The sequence below is a fragment of the Mauremys reevesii genome, linkage group 27, assembly GCF_016161935.1.
Source record: "Mauremys reevesii isolate NIE-2019 linkage group 27, ASM1616193v1, whole genome shotgun sequence".
Taxonomy (NCBI): domain Eukaryota; kingdom Metazoa; phylum Chordata; order Testudines; family Geoemydidae; genus Mauremys; species Mauremys reevesii.
The window spans coordinates 6,453,823-6,475,307 of NC_052649.1; the positions used below are offsets into that span (position 1 = coordinate 6,453,823).

Sequence of the window (21,485 nt, forward strand, 5' to 3'; positions counted from 1 at the left end):
TTGTTTACACACACCCTTCTTATGGATCTAGAATCCTCTCCTCCTCCTAACGGGAGCAAATTGATTTTCGGGGGGTGGAAATCCACAATAATAAATACACAGGGAAGAGTGTGTGAGAGAGAGAGATGGAAAAACCATCTAGATTAATCTGTTCGTCTCTGCCATCCCAGAGTGCCCTTCTCCTGAGCTGAGGGGTAGTGGATTTGGCAGCTGTTAGCTATTTATTAACCAGTCATGGTTAAATTGGTTTATAAATTAACAGATGTTTTAACTTTATTCTTTCTTCTGGGAATGCAGACAGCAAACGGATCTGTGATTGTAGCTCAGGCCGGGTGCTGCTGGAGGAGAGGGGAAGGGGTGAGGAGCTTTCCTGCTTCTGTGCTAGCCACCAGCCCTTTCTCCCTGGTGAAGTCAGAGGATTCCTCTGTGGCAGAAATCTAGCTGTCATCAGTATGTAACAAGCCCCTTTAACTGTAGGATCTGAGCCCCTCACGACCTTCAGTGCATTTCACCTCCCCAGTCCCGTGTGGCAGTGCCACTGTTCCCACCTTGAGTGACGTACAGAGAAACTGGCCAACATGGCTGTAGTGATTCCTAGCTCCTTTCATCAGTAGATCTCAAAGCGCTTTACAAAGGAGAGCAGGCTTTTTACAGCTGGGGAAACTGAGGCACGGAGCAGGGGCGTGACTTGCCCAAGGTCACACAGCAGGCCAGTGGCAGAGCTGGGAATAGAGCCTAGGTTTACTGAGGTCTAGGCCGGTATTCCCTAGGCTAACCTGCCTATGGGGGGATGATCCTTCTGCAATAGCTATGCCCATAGAACTCCCCTGTGAGAACACTCCATTCTGGAAGTGGAGTAATTACTCCCAATTTCCCCATGTAGATGAGCCCACAGATTTGTCCAAGGTCATCTGTCTTTGCTTTTTGACTTAGAGCAAAGGTGTACATCTCCCTACTTGATATGCTGAACCTTTTCCCATCTTCCTTGTACCACTCATGCATTCCCTAATAGCCCAGGGAAGCTATGCCAGAGCAGGGATTTGAAGCCAGCTCAGCGAGATTAGCACCCCGGCCACTGCATCCGCCTTCCTCAGCTGGGCCTGGATCCCCATTGGCCTGCACCGTATATTGTCCCAGATACCAGTCCTAATCCAGGTATGATCCCCTGACCTCACCTGTGGCTGTGCAGTGTGGATCTCTGACCAGGCTGACGGATCTAACTGGGCTGCATCCTGAACACATGATGCATTGACTTCAAGGTGGCTTTGCTTGAGGGAGGGCTCCATGCTGGGTGCTGAGACAATTGTGTGTGATATGCATGGAAATACGGCCCTGTTAAACTAAGCGAGGCTTTTCCCACATCCTTTTTCCCCCATCACAGATGGACGGTTGTAACAAATCCAGATTCTCTCCGAGCTCCTGCTGCCTGCCTTCCCCTGCAGCCTGATATCGCACATCCCACAATGCTCTGCATCGCAGTCATTTCCATGGCAACTATTTGTGAAGTCAGGGATGAGCTATGACATCAGGGTGAGACTGCCTGGGGAAAGAATTCAGAGGTAGAAAAACCAGCAACTGGAGTCCTTGGTTATTAATGAACCGTGGGCAGGTTCACTGGGATACAGGATTTGTCTTCACTTCTTGTCCCACACTGAGTTGTGTAGCGTTGCTGCGTGGCGGTTAAGCAGCTGTTGTGCGCCGCCCTAGAGATGGCTGCGTTTCCATAGTAGAGGAAGTGAAAGCACCTATTTTTTGTTTGTTTGTTTTGGTCATGAACCTTCAGGCCATTCTATAACCCAGAACTGTCATTTTCAACAAAATCGGCATCTTTAACCTCACCCAGGCGAAATTCTAAATATAATGTTTTGATGCAAAATGATTTTTCTCTTAAAAAAAGCAATTAATTGAATGTTTAAACTCTTGCTCAAAAATGGGTCTTCATTCCAAGGGGGGAAATGGAAAGTTTTCCACAAAATTGAGCCATTTGGGAAAATTCAAAGCAAAAAATACATATGAACATTATTGTGGGATTTGCATTCCATTGAGAACTTACCCCTCAGCCCTAAGATCTGGGAAAGTGGGTTGGAGATGATAATTCACAATTAAGGTACCATGGACCTGGAATTTACCATTATTTTATTTTGCTCTAAGGATGCCCAACTCCATACGAATCCCAAGTGTGTATTTCAAGGAGCTTTGGACAAAGAAGTTTGGTTCAGTCCAAAATAAGGAACTGGGCCATTTGCTCAAATTTGAATTGGGGTTCAAAAAGTGGACACCCCCCTCCCTCCCCAGAGTTCAGCGGTGTTGGAATCAGGGGTTTGATTTGAGCTTCTAATGTAAACCCGAACTCCTGGGTAGATCATCAGCTTCAGGGATAGAACCTGGCTCTTAATGCACGATCCTCTCCAGCTGTTAACTGTGGCTGCAGCAGGCTTCTCCATTGCTAGTTGGCCTAGCCACCACTAGGGGGGGACAGTGTGCCACACCACGCCACTGTAGCTTGCACTAATTATAGGCAATACATGTGGTTAAGGTTCCCCAACACTTTCCATTATAAGAACCTGTTTTCAGTTGCTTGTTACCATTTAGGCTGAAATTTACCATGGTGGATGTCTGTCTCAGGCTTAATTTTCTGGGGAGACGTTTAAGCTAAAACAGTTCGGCCATTTCCAAGAATGAAAGTAGGGAATGATGCGTTTTTTTGTCCATGTTTAAAAAAAAAAAAATTCTTACAACCCTTTCAGTGGGAGGCTCCAGGCTGTGGTGTAAAGCCTTGAAATTTGGCCGGGGAGTTGCTCTGGGTCAGGGATGTACTTTGGCTGTCCTTGTGAAAATCTGCCCAAAGTTGGCCAAGTTATAAGCTGCCTAAGAAAAAAAAAATCAGTTTGCACATGCTCAGTAGAGACTTGTTAGGGTTTAGCAGCGAAACTTTCCAAAGATTCCATCTGCACTGAACATGCTCCAGCCCCTCGCAGCTCCTCTACGCTAACCAGACCCCCATGTGCCAGCCACACCGCGTGCCTGAGCATGCTCCTGCTCAGGGCTGCAGGGGCCGTGCAAAACTCCCCCTGCAATTGTGGTGCTGGGCACCAGAACTGCAAGCCGGGAGGCAGCCTCTCGGCGATGCTCTCTGCTGGGTGCAACCCAAACCCTGAACGTTTCAATCTCAGAGGTGGGTGTTGGTTCATTATTTTCTGAAGCGATCAGCACTTGGGCTGAAAACACAAGAAGGGAGGCCAGCAGCTCCCGTTAGATGATCTGGTAGTGGAGTAAACTCTTCAGGTTAGGGCCTGTCTCCTCCTTCGTGACTGTGCAGCAACTCGATTCTGATTAGGGAGACTAGGTCCTACCATAATATACTTAATAAAGAGTAGGCCACATTTGTCCTCGGATTAGAGTCAGTGGTGTTACACCAGGGATGAATTTGGCCCAGTCTGTACCGTCATTTTCTCCTGTGCGCCATCTGCCTTTTGTGTAGCAAGGACCAGGCGGTAACTTGGGGTTTGTCAGTGGGATGAGGCCAGATCCAATCCAGTGCTGTCCTTGCAATACAAGGACGAGGGGACAGCCGATGAATCTGAAAGGAGGCCCTGAGACCAAGGGGATGCTTTTTGTACGCACAGCAGAGGTGGCATGTGGAACTCACTGCCCCAAGATCTGCAGTGAAGCCAAGAGATTTAGCAGGACTCTTTAAAACAGACGATGAGACGTTGATAGGGAGAAGCACAGCCACAGCTACTAGAAACAGGATGAAACGTTTTATTGTAGGAGAGAGAAACACTCCTCCTTCAGGGCACAAAACCAGCCACTCACTGCCTGAACGAAACGTCCCCGAGGGGCTGCTTATTCCATAATTGCCCAGTCGGGGGGGGGGGGGCGCTCTTGCACTGCTCTGAGGCAGCTGGGGCTGGCTGGGGCAGAGACAGGACACTGGGCCAAATGAATCTTGGGGCTGATCTGCTCTGGGAGCTGAGCCAGAATCGCCCCGCCCCATCCAGAACCAGGAAGGTGCTTATAACTTCCCCCCAGGGCTCAGGTGGAGTTTGATCCCAGGCCGTTTGGCACCCCAGGGTGGGGCCCAGACCCCTAGGCAGATATGCCTTCAGATGTCAATTCATGTATTTTTATAGCCCCTGTTGGGGAGTCAGGCTCATTACCCCCATTTTGCAGACAGGGAAACTGAAGCACAGAGCCTGGAAGGGATTCGCAGCAGCTTGGAAGTGGACCCAGGAGTCCTGACTCCTGCTGTAACTACTGACCACGCTGCCTCCCAGTAGCGGGAATAAAAGTGGGGAATCTGGCTTCCCTGCCCCCCTGTTCTAACAACAACCCCCCGCTCCTCTCTCAGTCATGTGACTAGAACCCAGGCGTCCTGACGTCCCCCCTCACGCGAGTTACTAGACCCCACTCCCCTGCAGAGCCAAGAGAGACCCCGGGCCTCCTGACTCCCAGCCCCGGCTGCCCCGTTTCCTGGGGGGCGATAACTGGATTTATTATTCTGGGGGTTGGGTCTCACCAAGGTTCAGCTGTTCACACCTTGCTCAGTCATCACAGCCCAGCCCCTCAACATGCTGCGAGTGGGGCTGTGCCAGGGATACCCACGGGGAGCTCAGGCCCTGTCCGGAGCGCAGCCCCCCCCCCGCCCCGCACTGCCGGCGTTGCGATTCCAAGGGATGCTGGGACCCCCTTTGTCCGCAGCCACGCTTGTTCCCCCCGCCCCATTCTTGCCCTCGTCTGGCTCCCCCGCCCCGGGGGGCTGTTTGCTCTGAGCCCTGCTGCAAGGGGGCGAGGATGGAGGTCACAGCCGAAGCTAACGCCCCGCCGGGATCTTGGCGCCCGAGCAAGCTCCTTGTGCCGCTGCCACCTCTGTGGCGGGGCCGCCGGGCTGCCCCCGAGCCTTGCACGTGGCGTGGGAGGGTGGGTTCCTGACCCCAGGCCTGGCTCCAGCTGGGGAGGCCTCCGGTAGCCCCCAGTGGGGTCTCCGCCATGGGGAGGAGCAGCAGAGCGCAAGGTTTTCAAAGCACAGGGACTCTGGGCCTCAAGTGATCTCCAGGCCCAGGTCTGGAGCCTTGGCCCTCCCTGCGGCTGCAGGTTCAAATCCCAGCTGGGGTCGTGCCGCCCATGGCCCTGCTGTGTGCGGTGGCCCCTTCCAATATCAGGAAGAGAACCCAGGAGTCCTGCTTTCTGGCCCCCGCCTACTCTGCTCTCACCACTAGACCTTGTGACCTTCCCAAGTCGAGCCCCTGCCGATGAGTTTTTCCAAGCCAGCTCGGCGCCCACAAGCCCGACCTGCTGCTTTCCTGACACCGAGCCAAAGCACCTGAAGGTTTGGTTGCCCTCGTGGAAAACCTGGTGCCCAACTCTTTGTGTGTAGAGATGGGGGGTTTGCCAGGAACCCCCCTGCCCCCGGGGGCGAGTGCTGAAATCTGACGTGTGTTTGCCACAGGTGTTCGAAGCGAATCAGCCGGCAGAGCCTGCATCCCCAGGCGGCAGGTAGAGGGCCCCCTTGGTCTGTTAATTCGCTGGCAAACCCTTCCTCAGCAAATACCATCTGCCAGGGAGGGGAGAGGGTGCCCCGCCCCACAGTTACGCCCTGCTTGCTGCTCGGACGCTGGCACCAGTGGCACCCCTGGCAAAGAGGGGGCACTGAGGGGTGGCGTCTCTTCCCTGGAGCAAGCTTCACAGGCTCACTGGGCACAGGCTGGCATTTTCCCCTGGATCATAGGCAGGGAGCTGCTGGTGTCAGGCTCCGGGAACGTGGCAGAGAGAGAAGGGAGAGACACAGGCCACTGTTAGCGGACAAGCTGGGAAAGGACCTTGATTGCCCAGGGAGGCTTGGCAGAGCCGGCCAGCGACAATTTGCCAAATTTGCTCTGATCCAGCCTGTCTCCAAGCCGGATCCCCCGCGCCAAGGTCATTGATCTAATGCCCAGTTCTTAACGTGCGAGGCACCAGCCGTGCCAGGCTGCTGCAGGGTTCTGCCTGCCAACCGCCCAGCCTGCCTGCACACGATGGCTGAGGGCTGACACCCGCTGGCTGCCGGTGGCTCTGCAGCACTTCGACCTTCGCTTGGGCAACACGAGGGTATGAAAATACACTGCAGCACCGAGCGATCGGTCCCATCCCCGCCTGCTGCTTAGGGAGGCAGCGGGGCTTGATTAATTTTCCTGTTGCAGCAGAATCTGGAGATCTCAACCAAGGTCCTGTTGGGCTGGGCACGTAGTCCCTGCCCAGGCAAGCGTACAGGCCAGATAGACCCTACAGAAAAAAGGTGGGAGGGGAAACTGAGGCACAGAGCGGCACAGTGACTGGCCCCGGCTCATCCAGCAGGCCAGCGGCAGAGCTGGGAACAGGACCCATGTTCTTAAATCCGCGCCTACAGCCTGAGCCAATACATTGCCCTCGCCCTGCACAGGAGAAGGAGGTTAATGGACGGGACTCCTGGGCTGTGTTCCCAGTTCTAGGACCTTGTCAAAGTTATTCCCCCGCCCCTCCGTGCCTCAGTTTCCCCACCTGAGCGAAGCGGGATAGGATGACAACAGGGTACTAGCTCCTGGGGAAGGGGTGGGTCATAACACTGCCTTCGGGACCCAGGGAAGTGGTGGATTCTCCCTCACTTGATGGCTTCGGATCCAGAGCTGCTGCCGGTCCTGGGCTCAGTCCTGGGATCACTGCGGGAGATTCTCTGCCCTGGGTTTTACAGGGGTCAGATTCGATGGGCTAATGCTCCCTTCTGGCCCTAAACTCTGGGAGGCCTTATAAATCTCATGCAGCGCAACACCACCCTGGCTGAGTCAGTGGCAGGGCTTGTCCCTAGGGCCTCTGGCTTGAGGCACCTGGGCCCCTCTGGCTTGAGCTAACAGCAGCCCCCGGGAGGAAGGTCTCTCCCCAGTCTGGCCATTAGAGGGGGCGAGAGAGCTACACAAGACCCATGCGGGCTCCGGGCTGCTCGCCCCCGGACAGGAATGAGTTAAATTCACCCCACCTCACCCCCCACGCACTGCACCCACGCGCCACTTCTTCAATGCGCTCCCCACCCACCCCTGTTCTAATGCAGCTCTGCCTCCTCCGCAGCGCTGGGAATATTCCCCTTGCCAGGGCGGCTGGGCCCGTCACGTACGCTCTGATCCACTCCTCCAGAGGAACTTCAGGTTTGCTAAGAGGGAACCCAGGGGGCAGCGTGGCTCAAGCTGGGGAGAGGCGTGTGTCTAGCGATCCCTGGTGTTGGTTGGCACATGAGTGTCCTTCCCTCTGGCAGTGGGGTGGCCCTGGGGCTTCAGAGGACGGTGAATTCTCCCTGAGAACAGTGTGATGGTGCAAGGAGGGTCAGGAGAAAAATCTCCTTCCTGACCCCTGCAAGCAGTGGGCTGCTAGGCCCTGGAGCATGAGGCTTTCCTCATTAAGTCCCTTCCCAGTGCAGTGAGCAGAGGCCAGTTTAGGCCACGCAGCTAGGATCCAAGCAGCCCCAAGTGTAGGGAGGGTCTGGTAAGAGGTCTTGGTCTCTGGGAATCTGTGGCAGAGGGGAAACTTCAGGTTGCCTGTCATGTCAGTGGTTGAGCCAGGAATGAAACCCAGGAGTCCTGCCCTTCCAGCACTCTCCCCCAGCTCTACCCACTAGACCCTCACTGCTTGTTCTAATGCCGGTTGTGCAACTGTGGGCTGGGATCCAGCACACCCTGTGTGTGAGCCCACGGGCTGGGGGCTAATGAGGTGCAGTGGGTAGAGTGGTTTGGGTCACCAGCCGTGGGAGATTTTCCTCCCCAGCCTCTTGTTTGCTGAAGCCTCCACTGCCAACTTCCTCGTCCATGAGTGCTCTCACTCCAGCCAAGCCTACCAGCTGCCCAGCTGAAATGGACAAAGCGGCCCAGAGACAGAGAGCTGAGGCGGGGGAGAGGCTGGCAAATCAAACTGCCACCTCCCTTCCCAAAGTTGAGGCACAGTTCCCTGCCAGAGCCGGAGAGCTGTCTGGAACCGGACGCACGGGGACCACGGGAGAGATGCTGAGCCTGGGAGTCGCTGCTGAAATCCCTTTGGCGTGTGCAGCGGCTTAGATTGAGTGCATTCTCCACTGCGATGCACAGGCTGCCGTGCTGCAGGCACCACTGGCCCAGCAGTGTGCAGGGAGGGTTTCCCATTGATTCTTAGATCAGGCTTGTGGCCTGATTCTCAGTTCTCCCATGCCTGCCAGTGTCCGCTAGAGCACCCTCAGGACTGCTCTAACCTGCACTCCATTCCCCATGCCCCCAGGATGCAGAGACAAGCTCTAAAGCCGTGCGACACCCTTAACACACACCCTAATGCTGGGGGTGGGCGGGGGGCGTGAGCACAGAGCCTTTTGCCAGCGCTACACCAGCCAGGGAGCAGGTGGGATTTCCACTTTGAAGCCCCTTTATGCTGCCGGAGCTGCTTAAAAGGCCCTTAGTATAAGAATCAGACCCCCCAAGGTTCAGGTGCCTATAACCCATGGCATTTTGCAGAGCCCTGATGAATCCAGAGCTAGGCTTTAATAAGTGAAGTTTAGCTCCGGTCCCTGGAAGCTGGTGTCTCCCTGATTCGTACAGCCAGTAGGGCAGGGACCAGGTTAAGAGATTCATTAAGGCCAGGAGGGGCCAGTCTGATCATCCTACCTGATCTCCTGCAGAGCACAGGCCAGACGGCCTCCCCCGACAGTCCCTTCTTCCAGCCCATACCTTGCGGTTGGGTTCTACAGTGTCTCTCTTAAAAAGACACCCAGGCTTAAAGACTTGAAGCGACAGAGAATCCACCCTAACTCTAGTGCACCTTATTGCTAGTCTGAATTTGTCTAGCTTCATCTTCCAGCCGTTGGCTCTCCTTCTGCCGTTGTCTGCTGGACTACAGAGCCCTCTGCTGTCAGAGATTTCTTCCCCGTGTCAGTACTTGTGCATCACGATCGAGCCACCTCTTAACCTTTGCTTGGATAAACTAGCTGAGCTTCTCTGGTGTCTCACTTTCAGGCAGGTTTTTCCAGCTCAAATTGTTCTTATAGCTTGTCCAAGCTGTCGACATCCTTCCTGAAGTGTGGTCACCAGAACTGGAGACAGTATCCACTAGTGGTCTGGTTAACGGTCCGTACCCGCTTCCCACCAGCGCAACTGAATCCTGAACTCCTGGGAGCATCTCGACTTCCTGGGGCTCAGCCCCAAACCTGGAATGGTTCTGGGCTCCCCCACTCCCCAGCTGTAACATCAACGCTGCATCATGGCGTCTCAAGGTGGCACAATGGCCAGGGGAAGTCTGGGTGCTGTTCACCGTCCTCCTTGGGGGTGGTACAAGAGACCAGGAGTGTCCCACCGACACCAGGGCTCTCCAGCTGGTCGGAAAAGAGGGGGAAATGATTTTAAGATAAATTTCAGAATTGTTTCCTTTTCACAAGGTTCAAAATGGAGCCGGTTTCTGGGTTGGGGGATTCCCTCCCCCAGTTCTCTGAGCTACTTTTCATTGAATTTTTGTATCGACATCGTTTTTGGAAGTTGTTCTTTACCAAAAAGCTGGTTTTCAGCAAGAAAATGCCTTTTTTGGCAAATGCAAATGCTGGATTAAAAACGGTGGGTGAGAATGGAAAATGTTGAGAACACCGACGGCTTTTCACAGGAAGTGTTGGTTTGGGGGATGTGGGAGGGAGGCTATTTCTAGACCCCAAAGCAGTTCAGTTTTTTCAGCTAGTTCTAACCAGGATGGTGTCAGTTTGGTGGGGGGAGGGGGGTGTCGCCTTCCCTCAGAGACTTTACGGCCAGAAGGGACCTCGTCTGACCTCCTGCACGTTGCAGGCCACAGAACGCCTGTAACAGCCCTTAATCTCGACCTGAGTCACCGACGTCCTCTGATCGTGAGTTAAAGCCTTCAAGTTACAGAGACGCCACCATTTACCTGCAAGTGACTCGTGCTGCCTGCTCTGTGGGCGTCACTAGTTCAGCGGGCATCTCAGGAGTGGCAGAAGCTTCCTAAAAGTGGGGGGGGGCACCAGCACATGAACCGTGGCCCCAGCCCCTTCACCACCCGTCCCTCATAGGCTCTGCCCCTGCACTGTCTTCACCCCAAGACACCGCCCCAGCTCGCTCTTCTCTGCCCCCCCCTGCCATCGCTCGCCCTTACAAGTGGTAAAAAGTGGTGGGGCCCTGGCCTCGCCCCCCACCCATTCCGATACCCCTGCACTGGGTCCTTCAGCATCTTCCCCTCCTTCGGACAGGCCACAGTCAGATGTTCAAGAGGTTTGGCCCAGCGAGGCTGCCTGTCGCCAGGTGACTGCCCCTTTAAGGGGAGAGGGCCTCAGCCCCACCTGTGCCATGCCACCTCTCCTCCCCAGGTGGGGGAAATGAAGGTCATGTGATGCAATTCAGCTAGGGTAGGTGATAAGGGAGCATCCTAGGGAGAGCAGCAGCTCTAGGGAGATGGAAGCTGAGGCTTGGCGTGTGCTCCAGATGATTGGCAAACTGTGCCCCAGCAGAGCCGTCCGTCCATCCATCCATCCATCCATCCATCCACCCACCCAGGAGAGGGAGGTTTCGTGCTCAGCTCTGCTTCCCGACCGCCTGCCTGGGAACCGGAGAAGGGAATTGGAAGGGGGGGGCCCGTGCGATCCCTTCTCCACGGGCTACGAGTTGGAACCTCGAGGCCACTGGAAAGTGTAAAGACCTGGTAAATGAGACCCCGGAAGGGGACCTGTGTTTTAAAGGCATTGGGAGGAAGCTGAGGGTGGGGAGCCCACAGGGGCCATGAGGGGGCACCCCCCTTACACTGCTGCTGCCCAGCCCCCTTTGGCAACAGTCTCAGCAGAAGGGCCAAGGAGCATGGGGGCCGTGGAGATCGACCCAGGCCCAGGGAGAGGAACTTGAGGCCCCCACTGCATCAATCTGCTCCCATTTCAGCCCCGTTACAGATGTTTTGGGGGATCCCTCCCGCTTGCTGGCCCTGGTGAGAACTGTTCTCATCCCCAGAGGGGGTCCCTCCCGGGCAGGAGAAATTCTACCCTCCGTTACCCATGGATCTTGGGAGAGGGTGTGTGTAACCCATGGGCATGCTGTCCCCCCAAATCACCCATGCAGCCTTTTCCCAGGGTGCTGGAGGGGTGGGGGCTGGATCTGTGCATCTGGAGGTCCCTGGTGGGGGGGAGAGGGGTAACTGTCGTTTCACCACGTGCCCTGACCCAGAGACCTTCCTTGCACTGTCAAGGTCAGGGGAGGGAACAAACCCACTGAACATACAGAGTGGGGCTTGCGGGGGCGGCCCTGGGGCAGAGCTGAGCATGGGCAGGCGTGTAATTAACACGACTAGGCCTAATCGTTAGTGCCTGTGCGTTGGCCATTGACACCAGTGCAGAGTGGGCGAGAAACACTTCCTGTGCGATCTGGGGGGCTGGGGGCCCAGAGCGGCCCAGAAAAGGCCGGGGCAAGGGACCAGGGACAATGGATGATGCTCCAGGACTCTGACTCCCGTCTCCTTCTCCGCTTTGCCCTCCCTTCTCTTCCACTCCCCAGATCTCCCCTTCTGCATGAGCCCCACCCCAAGGATCTGCCTTCCAAGCCCCTCCCCCAAACACCTCAGCTTCTGAGCCCCCTCCTCTTTCTGCCTTCTTCTCCCCCCCCCCACCATGAGCTGAAGGCTTCTCTCCGCTGAAAGCAGCCCCGTAATGTTCCATCAAAGCAAATCAAAGTAATAAAATGTAATTTAATTCCTAGAGGAGGGTGAGCCTGTAAGTGGCAATTATCCGAAATGTTCTGCTATTTTTACTCGCTTTTTGCAAGAGAAATTGCTGCTGAGACAATGCGCAGCCCTTTGCACCAGCTCGAAAGCAGATCCGGGTCTTGCCCTCCTGCCACCCCAAGCTCGCTGGGCTAGGGTCAGTGGCGCTTCTGCGGGGTGAAACTGGTGGGAGTGGGAGCAGGATCGGCCCCAGTGCATGTGGGTGATGTGTGTTGAGGGGGGGTTGTGTGTTAGCGATGGGTGTGTGTGGGTGTGCACACGCATGTGCATTGGTGTGACCAGGGCTGTGGGAGCTTGTATGTGTGTGCACACATGTGTGGGGATGTGTGTGTGTGTCTCCATGGGTGTTTGTGATGTGTGTGTTAGGGTTGGGGTGTGGGTGTGTGAGGGGGTGTCCATGAATGCGTGTCCATGGGTGTTAGGGGTGTTTGGGGGAGGACATCCTGAGATTTTCCCAGTTCTCTCCCCAGGGCTTCTTGCCTAGGATCAGTCGTCAGAGATGGGTCCTTATTGCTGCATCAGTGACGCCCACCCCCGACCTGCCGGCTAAGGGCCCGCAGGGTGGCTACCGCAGTGCTTGGGTTCAACAGGGGTTGTCTCAGCGATTGGTCCCTGCTAAGGAGGGAAACCGTGCAGAGTAGACACTCAGCTGGCATCTAAACCCTCTGGTTTCTGGCTCCTGGAAGGACCCTGCCAGTCACCCTGCCCTCCTGCCTTCCCTCAGACCCAGACTCCAGCAGGAATAGTGGGAGCAAGTGCCCAGCTCTGCTGGTGCCCCTCAATCCTGACCCCCTGCTAGCCCAGTCCTGTGCTCTCTCCCCCCCACAGCTCTGCTGGTGCCCCTCAATCCTAAGAGTATAAGAACCGCCAGACTGTTAGACCAAAGGTCCATCCAGCCCAGTATCCTGTCTTCTGACAATGGCCAATGCCAGGTGCCCCAGAGGGAATGAACAGAATGGGTAATCATGAAGTGATCCATTCCCTTCTGGCAAACAGAGGCTAGGAATACCATCCCTGCCCAGCCTGGCTAATAGCCAGTGATGGAGCTATCCTCCATTAACTTATCTAGTACTTTTTTTGAACACTGTTATAGTCTTGGCCTTCACAACCTCCTCTGGCGAGGAGTTCCACAGGTTGACTGTGTTGTGTGAAGAAACACTTCCTTTGGTTTGTTTTAAACCTGCTGCCTATTCATTTTATTTGGTGACCCCTAGTTCTTGTATTATGAGAAGGAGTAAATAACACTTCTTTATTTACCTTCTCCACACCAGTCATGACTTTATAGACCTCTATCATATCCCCCCTCAGTCGTCTCTTTTCCAAGCTGAAAAGTCCCAGTCCTATTAATCTCGCCTCATATGGCAGCTGTTCCATGCCCCTAATCATTTTTGTTGCCCTTTTCTGAACTGTTTCCAATTCCAATCTATCTTTTTGGGGATGGGGCGACCACATCTGCACGCAGTATTCAAGGTGTGGGCGTCCCATGGATTTATATAGCGGCAATATGATATTTTCTGTCTTATTATCTATCCCTTTCTTGAAGATTCCCAACTTGCTGTTCACTTTTTTGCCTGCACCTGCACATTGAGTGGATGTTTTCAACGAACTATCCACAGTGACTCCAAGATCTTTCTTGAGTGGTAACAGCTAATTTAGACCCCATCATTGTATATGTATAGTTGGGATTATGTTTTCCAATGTGCATCCTGACCCCTTGATATCCCAGCCCTGCCCCCGACACACCCAGCTCTGCTGATACCCCTCACTCCCGACCCCAGCACCCTGATATCCCAGCGCTGGCCCCGACACACCCAGCTCTGCTGATACCCCTCACTCCCGACCCCAGCACCCTGAAATCCCGGCCCTGCCCTGACACACCCAGCTCTGCTGATACCCCTCACTCCCGACCCCAGCACCCTGAAATCCCAGCCCTGCCCCGACACACCCAGCTCTGCTGATACCCCTCACTCCCGACCCCAGCACCCTGAAATCCCAGCCCTGCCCTGACACATCCAGCTCCGCTGATACCCCTCACTCCCGACCCCAGCACCCTGAAATCCCAGCCCTGCCCCGACACACCCAGCTCTGCTGATACCCCTCACTCCCGACCCCAGCACCCTGATATCCCGGCCCTGCCCCGACACACCCAGCTCCGCTGATACCCCTCACTCCCGACCCCAGCACCCTGATATCCCAGCCCTGCCCCGACACACCCAGCTCTGCTGATACCCCTCACTCCCGACCCCAGCACCCTGAAATCCCAGTCCCACCCTGACACACCCAGCTCCGCTGATACCCCTCACTCCCGACCCCAGCACCCTGATATCCTGGCCCTGCCCCGACACACCCAGCTCTGCTGATACCCCTCACTCCTGACCCCAGCACCCTGATATCCCAGCGCTGGCCCCGACACACCCAGCTCTGCTGATACCCCTCACTCCTGACCCCAGCACCCTGATATCCCAGCGCTGGCCCCGACACACCCAGCTCTGCTGATACCCCTCACTCCCGACCCCAGCACCCTGCTATCCCGGCCCTGCCCCGACACACCCAGCTCCGCTGATACCCCTCACTCCCGACCCCAGCACCCTGCTATCCCGGCCCTGCCCCGACACACCCAGCTCCGCTGATACCCCTCACTCCCGACCCCAGCACCCTGCTATCCCGGCCCTGCCCCGACACACCCAGCTCCGCTGATACCCCTCACTCCCGACCCCAGCACCCTGCTATCCCGGCCCTGCCCCGACACACCCAGCTCTGCTGATACCCCTCACTCCCGACCCCAGCACCCTGATATCCCAGCCCTGCCCCGACACACCCAGCTCTGCTGATACCCCTCACTCCCGACCCAAGCACTCTGCTATCCCGGCCCTGCCCCGACACACCCAGCTCCGCTGATACCCCTCACTCCCGACCCCAGCACCCTGATATCCCAGCGCTGGCCCCGACACACCCAGCTCTGCTGATACCCCTCACTCCCGACCCCAGCGCCCTGATATCCCAGCGCTGCCCCGACACACCCAGCTCCGCTGATACCCCTCACTCCCAACCCCAGCACCCTGAAATCCCAGCCCTGCCCTGACACACCCAGCTCCACTGATACCCCTCACTCCCGACCCCAGCACCCTGATATCCCAGCGCTGGCCATGCCCCCTGAGTCTTGTGGTTAGTCCGCACTGTGGTGAGCTGTGCAGCTGAGGCTCAATCACCTGCCGTGCGCCAGGTTGGCTTCCCGTATGGCATGAGCTGGCGTGTGCGCTCTGCCCCTCTAGGGAGGAGACCAGCTGGGGGGATGTGCCAGCGGGGAGCGGGAGGGGGGATATTTCCAACCCATGGCTCTCTGGGGTAGCCAGGAAACCGGTCGTGCTGAACACCTGCCATGGAGAATTCACCACGGAAAAACCTCCTGTGGTTAAAAAAAGTTCCAATCTTCTTTAAGAACAATACAAAAGAACCTGTTGCCATAACAACCTTACGGTCCCTTCCACTCGAGTGTGCCAGCGCCCTGCGAGATCCCACCCTGCTGCCTGCTTGGTGCCAGGGGAGAGCAGCAGGGCGCCTGCAGGGACATGTATCCTAGCCCCATTCGCAGGCTGTCAGCCTGGTAACCCTCTGGCTCTCTGATCCTGGCTCAGGATGAGCCCCTAAGGGGGGCCTTTTGTGCAGCGTAACTAGCTGGCTTGCTGAGGCGCTCGTGGGCACGAAAGGAGCGGGGGGCCCGGGCCCTTCCTGCATGGGCCCCGGCAGAGACACGAAATCCCTTTGTGCTGCAGGCTGTGCTGCCCGCTGGGAGGGCGCTGAGTTGACGAGATGGCAAACCCCACCTTGCTGGTGGGAAGTCACACGTGTGGGCGGGCGTAGGGTCGCCAGCGGTCGAGGGAGGCCCTCAGCTGGGCTCTGTCAATATCTTGGGTGATCTTTGGGTGATTCCTTTCAAGCCAGGGGGGTTTCAACCTTCTTTGAATCATGCCCCACCTTAGCTTTTTTTTCTTTAACGTGGAGCCCCCCCCTTACAATACAGGGGCACCAGAAGGGCTGCAGAAGTGTGGGGGTGGCAAGTGCCTGGTCCTGGCGCCAGTTCTGCGGATCCAGCCAGAGAACGGGCTCACCCTCCCCTGTGCTAGACACACCCCAGGCCAGTCACTGCGTGTTTTCCTGTCCCAGGCCTCGGCTGGGAATGAGGAACGGGGCCGTGTGAATAAGGGGCTAGATTGGGACTGACTCTGGAGACCCCAGCAGTCCTCCGCTTGCTCTCTAGGGCATCTCTTTGGGGGGCCCCCAGCCAGCCCCCCTTACTCACCAGGGCCCCCCTCCAGAGTACAGCCTCAGGGCCCCCCAGCGATCCCCACTCCCTGCAGTGGGGTTGTCCATATTTCACAGCTTGGAGCCATCCCGCTGGCAAGACCCCGGGAACAGACTCCAGCGGCCTCTCGTTTCTGCCTCCTGAGGGGCTGGTGACATCCTCCCACTCTCCCTGTAGCAGTGGGGTGGCTCCCCCCTCCCCAGGCTGCGATGGTGGGAGCGCTAGTGTAGAAAGCAGCCGGCCTTCCCCAGGCCTGCTTGGAGCCACAGAGAGACTCGCAGGGTCTGGCTGTGTCCGGCAGCCTCCAGGTGTCCCAGCGGAGCCGCTCCATCTCCACCCTGTGAGCTTGCGTTTCCAGACCCCGGCTGGACCAGACCCATGCCCGGCTCGCTGCAGGCAGCTGCCTCCTTCCCTCCAGAGCATGCCCCAGCGGTAGCAGCCACCGCGCAGGTCTCCGGAGGGCCCCGGGTGACTCACAGCGCTTTGTGTCACGAGCCTCGAAGCTGCTGCTCCCACCTGCGTCAGGCACAGAGCCCCAGCTGGCACGGAGCTGTGCAGAGTGGAGTCCACCGGGGAGCACGAGGTGGGGGCGGACTGCGGGGGAGGCCAGGAGCCTTCCGCAAAGCGACGGGGGTGGGGAAGGGGAGAGTGCTCGTTCCTTTTGCAGCGCAGAGCGGATTTGGTGCTGGCACTAGCTTCCCGCCCAGGAGACTTAGGCACTTTGAGAGCCAGGCACAGCAGAGGTGGCAGCACAATGAATTTCCCCTGCAGTGCCTGAGCGCTGGGCCCTGCGGAGCATTCTCACGCCATTCAGCTCTGTGGGAGGTGGCATGGTCCAGTGGTGAGAGCACTGGCATATCTGGAGGACAGAGGAGACCTGGCCTCTGTTCCATGCTCTGCTGCGTGCCCCTGTGTCTGTGCAGCACCCAGGGGGCTCTGACCCCAGCTCGGCTGCTAGGTCCCGCTGCGGTGCTGACACGAACAAGAGGGGTGACTCCGCTCTCGAGGGTGGAGACGCCCCATGACTAGGAACTGGCCTGAGACTCCCCCATGCTGAACAGCCGGGGTAGGCATCTGCTCTGGGTCTGACAGTGCCAGGCTGGGTTTGAACTGGCGCTCTAGGGACTCGGTTCACCATTGCCGGACACCTCGTGCCCTCATTTGCACCACTGCAAAAAGCGACCCTGGCTGGCAGCTTTTTGCACCTGCTGTGTCCCGGGGCCATTGGCGCTGAATTGGGCTCTGGGCTATTTCTCTGGCCCTGCCCATCCCCACAGGAGCCCCTGAAATTTGGCAGTGCGTCGAAATGAACAGCAGGGTCGGATTTTACCACTCTCCATGCAGCCGGCCACAATTCTCTCTTTTCTTTTCATCACGTTCTTTTGTTTAATACTTTGTGCTGAATTCCACTGGTCTAGGTACCTCTAGCACGAGATGCCACTTACAGGGGGTCGCTTACAAAGGAGTGTTAAACAATGAGGCATGTGCCTTTAATTTGGCTTCCTTAAGGTGGGTAGAGAAGGCCCAAACCCAGTGATCTGCTTCCACCTTAAGAGTGACAAATCTGGTTCCCTCCGGATCACCTTCTGGGGGCTCTCTGAGCACATGCGGGGAGCCTTTCATACCTTAATAGCAGGGGCAGTGGTGCTAAACATTTAACAAAGGCAATCGGTTCATTAGCCGGGGTGATAGATTTATGTTAACCAAACTGAAGAAATTCCCCACAATTATTCGGGAGGAAAACTTTTCCAGGCTGGTTTTCTCCACGGTCAAGATGCAAAACCCAGCAAAGCTTCAGTTTTGTTTTTCATTTTGCATGTCCTTTAACTGAGCCCTGGGCCAGCATTTCAGGTGCTTGGTGGTGTTTTCCAAAGCCCCCCGTGTTGACCTAACTCTGTTCCCCGTTCCAGTCAGGGGGAGTTTTAGCCTTTGAGATCACTGCAGGCCGCTAGGCTGGCTCAGGTGCTGGGATTTTGAGGTGATCCAATCGCTTTAAAGTGGCCAAGTTCCAGCAAAATATTTACCCAGGCAGGACATCTAGTAACCACAAACCCTGTTCACCCGGATCCTCTGCAGAAAACAAACGGAAAGGTCTGTGCAGGGTGTGTGTGGGGGGCAGGGGCATAGTTACAACAGAGCCACAAACTCTAGTTGAGACAAAAAGCTTCTCCGGTGACCTGCTCACATGTGTTAAAACCAAATCCCTCGTCCACGCTAGAACGCTGCCACATGTGGCAAAAACACACCTCCTGTCGCAGCAGAGGCCAAGCCAAAGCTGAAAACAGATGGGGCTCCGAGTTGAACGAGCTGAGTGACGTGGGACCTGGCCAAAGACTGGTTTGAGTCTGCTCTACCACAGACTTCCTGGGTGACCTCAGCTGACGGAGCCTCTGTGCCTCAGTTTCCCTCTCTCAGAGAAGTGGCGTGAGGAGAAATGCAATAAAGGCTGAGAAGTGCTTTGAGATCGCCTGCTGAAAAGCACCAGATGAGAGCAAGGGATTAAAACAAGCGTCAGGAGCTCACGTTCCAAAGCTTGGTTTTTAGAAGAGCGGCGTGGCTGCTGAATCTTGCTCTCAAGAGCTGGCTGGAAAATGGATTTTATTTCCCAGCAGAATAAAAAATCGTGACTTTTCACTGAATTTTTCAGCTTTTGGTTGAAAAACCAAAAAATGATTCCACACCCCCATATTCCAACCCAAAATGGACCACTTTTGACAAGCAAGAAATTGAAAATTACATTTTTTGCCAATGAAAACTTGAAAAATGTAAATGAAAACAACCATTTTCATAAGATTTTCACAGAGGTCATTTTTGTTGGAAAAATAAAATGCTGGGGCTCAATCCCCCTGGGCTCTGCTGTTGACCGAACACTCCTCAGGCAGTGCCATTCTGGTTGGATGCATTATCAGGCAAATTGGTTCTCTCATTGTTTCTTATTTCATTACTGTAGCCCGCAGTGGCAGGCCAGGACCATGGGGTGCTAGGGGCTGTACAAACACCAAACAAAAGACAGTCATTGTCCCCAGGAGCTTAGAAGCTAAGTACAAAGCAAGAGACACCCGCTGGAGGCAAACAGACCCATGGGGGAGTACGAGGAAACAATGCGACAGCATTGGTCAGTGTGGCAGGCGCGTCTCAGCTCAGCAGCAGCCTCGCCGGTGTCAAATTTGGGGGAAGTTTGAAGGAGGAGGATGTAGCTTCGTGGATCTCTACAGACAGCGCCCCCCAAGCGGGAGGGGTTGTACTCTGGCCTGCGACCAGCTCTGGGGTTTGCCTTCTCTCCCCAAGAGCCATCAATCTGCAGGCTAAACGAGCAGGACAGTGGGAAGCTGGCAGGGCACAGATTAGAATAGAGACTGGGGGTGAGCTGCTTGCTTGTGCAATGGCTGGCAGAGCCAACGTGTTCCAGAATGACCTGGGCATGTGCCCTTTGGTGTTGCTGATCCTGGCAGTCAGGTCCGCAGCCCAGACGCCCCCGTGTGTGGAACTGGCTGACTGCATGCACGCTCCCTGCTTCCCCTCTGCAACTGGCGGCTCCTGAAATCACAGGTTAGCATCCAAGGCCCTTCCCGTCCCTCCTGCATCCCCTGGGGCCAGAGCCGTCCCATTCTCGGTTGTACCATGCGACAGCGACAGCGGGACTAGCCTGTTCCTTGCAGCTAATGCACAGTCCTAGGCTTGTCGGGTCAGATCCTCAGCTGGTGGCAATCCACAAACTCAGTGGAGTCACGCTGATTTACACCGGCTGGGGGCCCCGAGGTTTTAAGCCTGGCATTCTGGAGCGAGCAAAGACACCACTTGCAAAGCAATGTTGAGAGCTAAGGAAGACTGAGCCAATGGCTTTAGGTACAGATTGGAAGCACTTTGGGGGCAAAGATAGTCTTTTTGTTCTGCGTTTGTACAGCCCCTGGTACAATGGGCTCCTGGTCCGTGACTGGGGCTGCGAGTTGCTAATGCAATGCAAATAATAATGTACAGTGTGTGTCTAGAGATTTGTAGGGTTGCGGGGGGGTTAAGGCCAGAAGAGACCACTGTGACCATCTAGTCTGACCTCCTGCATAACACCAGCCAGAGATTCCCACTCAGCGATTCCTGCCACGAGGAGAATTATTCTCCCCTGCCATGTAAGTGACACTAACGAGCCCACAGCGGAATGAGAGCAAATCTTTTAGAAAAGACATCCAGCTTCAATGTTAAAGACTTCAGACGAAAGGATCTTAAATAACTCTGAGTCCCCCGGGTGGGTTTGATGTGTAGCTATGGAAAGTTTTAATCAAAGTTTTAATGGGGAAGTTGGAGCCGCATCTGTTCCACATGCAGCTAGAATTCTCTAGTATCGTCTGTTCCACATGATACCAGTGAATTCTAGCTATCAGGGCCAGTGGAAAAATTTCAAGTGAAATATTTTTCCCATCAGAAAATGGGGGATTTTGTCCAAAAATGTAGTCTTTTCTGAGGGGCAAGATCAATTCTGGGAGAATTTTCTGCAGGAAAATCAACACAAAATGGTTAGTTTGGGATCGGGTCTCCATTAATCTTTGCATCTGCCCACTGCAGTGTCTCATGGGAGTTGTAGTTGCAGGTCCCTCATGCATCCATTCTCCCTGTAGGTCATGATCCCTACCTAGACTGCGTCTCCCAGGATGCACTGTGGTCTTGCCTCTGAGTGGCCACCGTGCATCATGGGGAAACCGAAACATGTCGACGTTTCTGAGTTGAAGCTTTTTAGAACATTTCGTTCCAAAATAAGTTCCAGTCTTTTGACTTTTTGTTCTGAAAACCAGCCCTACTAGATATTTAGCTGATCTTCATACTCATTCATGGATTTTTTTTCCCCTCCCAATATCCTTGTGAGGCAGGTGTTATCCTTATTTTGCAGATAGGGAATTGAGGCTCAGGGAGATATAAGTGACTTTGCTAAGGTCACACAAAGCGTCAGTGGCAGAGCCAGGTCTCCTCTGCCCCTGCCCAGTGTTGTATCCACTACATCTGCTAACCTTGCCCTTTGAAATGGAGCAGCTTCCAAATTAGCAGGCTCTTGCTGGAGGGAGAGTGTTTGAATGAGGCGTGTGTTACTCCAAAAACACAAAGCTGACATAAACACGCCTGCAGGCAGAGCAAAAAATGCATGCTTTCATGTGTACACATTCAAACAGAGTGCGCACACGCATACAACGTAACTCACCATGCCAACACGTTCAGCCGATGCACATGTGTGCACACACACTGATGCATACACAAAACCAATGCGCACACATGCAAAGAGCATACGCCATACACACGCACAACCTTAGATACACGTACACATCCAGCATAGCTCCCCATAGCAGATTACAACAGCACCATGTGGAGGGCTCGGAGGGCAGCGGTGAATGCGTTTGAGAGTTTGACATTCTTTTCCCTTCTCCAATCAGGATGAAATGTTGAAACCTCGAAAGAATTCGCAAACCGAAAAAAC

General features: G+C 55.3%; 1 protein-coding gene and 1 long non-coding RNA gene across 2 annotated transcripts in view; one reads left to right on the top strand and one right to left on the bottom strand.

Moving 5' to 3' along the window:
* Positions 1–243: 243 nt before the first annotated feature.
* LOC120392249 lies at positions 244–1,466 on the bottom strand. The gene is made up of 2 exons (XR_005591625.1): positions 1,176–1,466; positions 244–335 (listed from the first exon to the last, which is right to left on the bottom strand). It is a non-coding gene; the product is annotated as an uncharacterized LOC120392249 (long non-coding RNA).
* Positions 1,467–10,502: 9,036 nt separating this feature from the next.
* PPP1R1B (protein phosphatase 1 regulatory inhibitor subunit 1B) overlaps positions 10,503–21,485 on the top strand; it is a 35,303-nt gene continuing 24,320 nt past the window's right edge. The window contains exon 1 of the mRNA XM_039517031.1: positions 10,503–10,659. The gene's annotated coding sequence lies outside the window, so the exon portion shown is untranslated. The remainder of the gene's footprint in view (positions 10,660–21,485) is intronic.